The following is a 6917-nucleotide window of genomic DNA, read 5'->3' on the forward strand; positions in this document are numbered from 1 at the left end:
ATTTCCTGAAGGACACCATGATTCCGTGTATGAATGAGTATAGTTTTGAAGTTTATATATCCGATAGAATTTCAACTCGAGAATACTTTTTCTTGTCCTTCCATGTTTCTAACTCGTTCCTGAGGCAATAGAAGTTTACCAAATTCTCGGATCTGACCACTTCTACAAATGTGAGAGAACAATATAGATCTAGTTCGGCTGGAGTCTACCGAATGGCTCAGCCTAGTTCGGTCAAGCCTACCGAATGACATGCCTTACTTCGGCATGGATGTACAAACATACTCGCATGGTTCAACTGAAACCTTTTAACCCATCTGTCTCTTTCACCCACTTTAAGGTTTGGTTTTACAATGTGTGGTAAAATCCTAGCCTGCTAAGGTGTGGCATCATGCCTAAAGCATAATCCTTGGCACTTAAGACCTAAAACTTCAAGAATAAAGGATAGTATTGCCGAACCTCAACCCTGTAGAATCTACTTCTATCTTGATGTAATAGATCGTTGGTTATGCACCTATTTGTGCCCTTACCAATGTCGTTAAGAAGTATCATTCTAGTAGTCAATATGTTAGACTAATTTTGCTACACCAAATACTATTGGAAAAGCAAAATTTTGACATGAATGGCCATGTTGGCCGAATCCACCTTAGTAACCTTGGTTTACTTTGTGAGCATTTTTCTATGTTCTTGGATTCACGTTTGGTGTTTGTTTTTGTTATGGATAATCTTATCAATACTGTCCTCGAATATGAGTTAATTGAATCATGTTTCTTGTAAACATGTGACCGAATTCAATTAAACACGTGATTAGGTACGAATGTGGGAAAGTTAGTTGTCTGGATGAATGCGATACTATAACTTTATACTTAAATCACATTTCTATCAACGACTTCAGGTCTATCCAACCTAATTAAGAGTATTGGCACGTTCCTCGCTGTATGAATGGTACTAAATCACCATTTCAGAGACCTTATATTCTCCTCGTTTTGGAAGAACGTCGCTCAGTTTTAAGGATATTCAAGTGAACAATAATCATGAATGAAACCACTGATGGAAAATAGAGTAGAGTATCTTTGCACCACCTCCAAAAATAAGCCTAAAGATTTGCTTTAGGGCCAATGAGTTCTCTCCCAATTGGGAACACGTCACATGTGGCCAGCTTGAAGCCTAGTGATTAAGCAGTTTACTTGCCTTGGCACGACCTTTTGGGACACTTAGGTCTAACAATGATGCCATGACGCACCTCCTTACCAAAGTATGGATTGTGTGCCAACGTGCCTACAAGCACACTTTGCTAAGCCTGCTCGTTAGGGAAATTGATTTTCTAAATCATCCCTAGCAAAGATACGAAATGACCTTCTTTTCACAATGGATTCAAGGGGGACTAATCCAACCAAAATGCAGACCGTATAAATACTTATGGTTTTGGTTGATGAATCGACAAACTGGTCATATGTTTGTCCACACACATTGCTGCTAAACCTCCTGACCAATTTTAAGGGTTCATCACCCTACTTATCCCATAAACTCCAGAAGACTGGATAATGCCGGAGATTTTATATCGAAGGTTTTCATTAAGTATTGCATGACTTTTGGGTTTATAATTGAACATCGAATTCCCATGTTCACCCCAAAACAGCCTTGCAACGTGATCATAAAGCGCAATTTCAATGATCGCCCGAACCTTGGTAAACGCACCAAGCCTTCAGTTTCTGCCTAGGGCTATGCAATATTGTACGCAGCTATGTTGGTCTACTTTGAGGGCATATTGCCACACAACCATTTCTGGCGTTACAATTGGTTATTAGGTACGAGCATGTCGTTTCTTATTTATGAATTTTGGGTGTGCATTTTTTGTGCCAAGTTGCGCCGCCGCAACGTACCAATTTAGGTCATCACAAAAGGTTATGAATCTTTGTTGATTACGATTCTTCTTCACATTAGCTCCCATAGAGCTTTTGCATGCGATCTCTTTACTACTCATTTGCGAATTGTCACTTCAATGTGATAGTCTTCCTGTCGTTAAGGGGGGTAAGAATGTCAATGTTCCTATAGAATGACACAAATTTCTGTGGACGTTGCCTACTATATCTCATCTTGATCCCCATACCGCACTAGTGTGATAAGCAAGTGCGATGTATTCTAGCTTTCAGAATGTTACTCCATACACATTCCTCTAATCTAGCTAAAGTGACGAGATCATATACCGACTGCAAACATACCTGTAAGGATAGACGTACTAAATGGACACCGAGTTAACATCCTCGAAGGATGTGCCGCCCCTAAAAGATGGTTTAGCAGCCCATGTTGGACGACCCAGTACACCGGTGGATAGTCAATCAATCTATCTCGGCCTTAAGCACGACAGATCACTCGGTTCATAATATTTATTCCCTAGAAGAGGAAGATCACGGCACAACATGAATCCATACTCGATCGCTGTCTCAAATCATTTTCATCTCATAAGATTAATCTGGATTACTCTCAAGACTTGAAGTTCTTGGTCCAGTATACTAGTTTGGATAAGATATGTAATTGGAATAAGATTATCATTGATGATGTTTTCACTTATATGATAGTTACCGACATAAATAAAAAACGACGATCTCGAACTGTGTTCCATTTATTAGTTACAACGTAGAACTGATTAGACAACCGAAGTCACAATCTAGGTTAAACTCCTTACCAAAGTGTGTTTGGACCTATCGTTCCTACACTGCCCAAGGTAACCCAGTTGTGTTACTATTGGTCCAGTATGCACATCTTACTGCGTAAGGTTTCTCTCAAACGCCCTGTGATTGATTGCAGCATTACAAATATGGTTAGTGTTTTTCCATGGGGATATAGATACGAAGATTTACATGTATGTTCCCAAAGAATTACATGGACTAGTTCAAATAGTTCCAAACCACGGAACACTTTCTTAACTCGTTTGAAGCGTTCACTTACAAATTGAAGCAATCCGACGGATATGATATACCCGTCTAAGTGATTATTTGATCAGTTAGGGATGAATTATACCCTTGCGTGTTCAATTATGTAGTCTTATTCCGAATTTCTAGAGTTACAGTTTATGTTGTTGACATGAATCTCACTAAGACTCTTGAAGAGCTTGAAAAAACTACCTTGCACCTAAAGACGAAATTTGAGATAATGGATCTTAGGAAACTTGTTTACACCTTGACTTGAAGTTCAAGTATTGTTTTGACAGTACTTTGGTCTACTAGTCGAACTACACCTTGAAGGTATTACCTTTGAGTATACCTAGATTTTCCTTACGCTACATGCAAATGAGACCCTTGAAGAGGTTATGGAATCTGAAGTTCCATATTTGAGTTCAACTTTGTGCTTTGTTGTACTTAGCTCATTGCATTCGACATGATATCTTTTTCATTGTTGATTTATTGGTAAAGATACAGTACTGCGCCTATATGCAGCCACTGAATTGGTGTTAAAGATGTTTTCCACTAACTTGAAGATACTATGGATTCGGCTAATCCCAATGCATCCTGAGCGGATATGACCCCTTTGATCGTTAGAATGATGTTTTCCTTGTTGTTATGCTGACGTTGGTTACTTATCAAATCCGCACAAGGTATGTCCCCGGATGGTTATGTCTTTACCGTTAAGGATATCGTAATATCTTGGAGGTCCATGATATGACCTTAGTTGCGAAATCTTTGAACTATTCCAAGACTCCTCCCACTTCACTATGCCATTTGTGAGACATGGTTGAGAGCTCTTGTTGAGCATATTTGAAGTACTTGTTGTTTTTATCCATCGTTGAGTCCCGACGACAATCTATAAAGACTATGCCACATGTATCAACCTGACCAAGACATGATACATTAACGAAGTCAACGCCAAGACATATTACGACTATATTACATCAGCAAAGCATCAGGAGATTGAAGTCAAGCAAACCAATCCTAGACAACCTTGCCAACCTCTAAACGATGCCATTGTCAAAGTCAATCTTCCAGAAGCTTGTCCGAGGAATTGGTATGCCTAACTATTCATATGCAATGCTTGTAGTTCTCATTTGGAAGTTCTATCAAACTTAGAAGGAGTATCCAGAAGTATACTCACTTGATCTTAATGTACTCTTTTTCCCACTATTAAGAACATTTTTTTCCAATAGGTTTTTGCTACCTAACTAGGTTTTGACGAGGCACCCATCCTGGGTTGGTCATACCCTTGTGAGATCTTCTAATTGCGTCTAGAAGACGTATAGTTTTGACTTGATGCAACTTCTCACTTTTCTCCTTAGCCTATGGGTTTTTCTCCCACCTTAGGTTTTACCATATCGAGGTTTTGTGAGTTGTACCTTTTATGCATTCTTCCGTTGTTTTGAGACTCACATTCGCTCATTGTGCCGATGACTTCATTAATTGTACTTACTTCATCGCTAAAGACCTGATGCACCATTTGTGTGAGTATTTACACACTTAAAAGGAAGTGTTGCAGTCCTATTAGATTAGGAATGTGATCGTGTAAATCTTAACATATGTGGGATATCCTTATGAGATTCTACCATATCTCTTAGACTAGACATTATCATATCAGAGTTGTAATCCTATTAGGGTAAGGATTTAACATTTCCTACTACTATAAATAAAGGTACAATGGGGTGAGATAACACACACATCACAATTACACATCTCTCTCTTTCTCTCTCTGTGCCTCGCCCTCTCTCTCTATTTCCTTTATATGATTCAGTAAATTAGGCATACAACACATTATTCTTTTAGGTTAACAAAACAAGAAAATTCACAAATTCTAGAAAATAAAATTTCGTCATTTCAATTTTCGTCAATTTACAATTCCTTAGTAATCTTAAATTTTCTCATCCAAATAGAGTGTAACAAAATAATCGTCTGTGTTGTAGAAATTGTACGACTGAATAAACAAACAAATTACCAGACTTTAAACAAATGCGGGACTATAATTTTTCTTTCAAAAATGTTACTTTTACCACATATATGTACCACATCTCCAATAGAGATGAGACCCACATGTGATAGTAAGCCCTACCTCTATTAGTGAGATGGTACAAATTTAATGATCGTACAAAAATATTATCATGTAACATTACTCTTTTACTTTTATTTTCTAAGAATGACAATTCACAAACCAGTAATATTTTCTTTCATGTTCCAGTCATATTTAGAAAAGGAATGTGATTGTGTAAATCCTAATGTATCTAGGGATATCTTTGAATATTCCCTTTAATAGTTAATATCCTATTAGAGTTGTAATCCTAAAAGGGTAAGGATTTAACCTATCATACTACTAGAAATAATGGCAAATGTTTTACAACACATACCTCACAATTAAATCTCTCTCATCTCTTTCACTACCGCCGGCCTCCCTCTCTTTATTCCCTTGGAATAATGCAGTTAAAATAGGCCTACAACACGTTATCAGCACACTCTTACTAGAAACTTAAGAACTGAAGAAGCGTAGGAGGAGACTCTATTCTACAAAATTCAAAGGCTTTTATTTTTATTTTTTCTACCCATCAAGTACGCTTAAAATAAAGGAAGATATTTGAAACATCCACGAAGCATGAAAACATTCTCCATGATGCATGAACCCCTCTATGTTTATTTTCTCCTTCCGATTTATATATTGTATATGTTTCATATATTTGTCAACATATATATATATATATATCATGCATTACGCAATTATATTGCTATGTGGAATTTGTGAGTCAAGCATATAAATAAATTAGATGCAATTTGGATTTTTCAAACCTTAGAAAATTCAAAAAAAAAAAAAAAAAAAAAAAAAAAAAACTGGAATTTTTTTTTGCGGCACCACCGCACTACCGTGACACCATGCTGGCCTAAAACCTAGCCGCATTGGGAAGGAGTGTCGTATTGACACCTGGACAAGGCGCACAACCCTTTGGGCTCGCTGCCCTATTGGAAACTAACCAGGCCTCGGCCTGGGATTGCATAACCTATGGGCTTGAAGCTCTGGTCCAACCCGAGCCCATAACCCACAAGCCTTTGGCTTGTTGGGCTTGATCCACCTTGGCCTGTATGTACTGCAACCAGCCATGTAGGCTGGGCTTGTCCCATGGTCCAAAGACTCGGCCCCAACTTCGACTGGGCCTTGCGTGTGCTGACCCACAAGCCAGCTTCGACTTGGCTTGCTCCCGCCTACCCCTTGGCCCAAAAACGCCAGCAGCTTGTTGCTGGGCTACCCAATCCCTCGGCACGTGGCCTGTAGCCACATGTTTGCTGCTTAGCAGCCAAACCTGAGGCCCAAAAGCCTCTAGGGCTTTGCCCTACTCACAAAACCCAAGCCCAAATGCTATTGGGCTATGGTTTTTTGAATCCAACGCTAATTTTTGGCATTTTTAAATAATTTTAACCCAAATTTTATTATTATTTTTGCTTCCACGATCAGCCTCGTTTGGTCCCGATTTATTGAATTAATTAAAAGTAACCTACAGTCCATTAATCTGATAATTAATCCAAAATTATTAACCTGACGATCACTTTTGGACATTATCGATTTAATAATTTATTTGTATACTTTGAACCATTGACATCCTTTCGTAATCCCCAAGCTCTCACACTTGAGTTCCCAAAGAAACTCAAATCCACTACACTTTAATCCACATATTGCATTTTGTGTTTCTTGCAAGAACCCTCTCCTTTATGAACTAATCATTCATAAAACTAAATTGAACCTATAGTTACATATTTAGTGCCTTTGAAACTTGAAGTTTTCATTCAAAACTTACCACATAAAACCTGTGGCTTTCATGCATAAATTAAACCAATACATGTCTTTAGAACCTGAATGTTCTATGATGTATGTCTATGGATAACCATATGACCAACCACATTTTTTTGTACCCTCCATTTTAAGGACATGTCGAACTTGAATAACCTCGATTTCAC

Source organism: Malus domestica, chromosome 08, assembly GCF_042453785.1.
Source record: "Malus domestica chromosome 08, GDT2T_hap1".
NCBI classification, from domain to species: domain Eukaryota; kingdom Viridiplantae; phylum Streptophyta; class Magnoliopsida; order Rosales; family Rosaceae; genus Malus; species Malus domestica.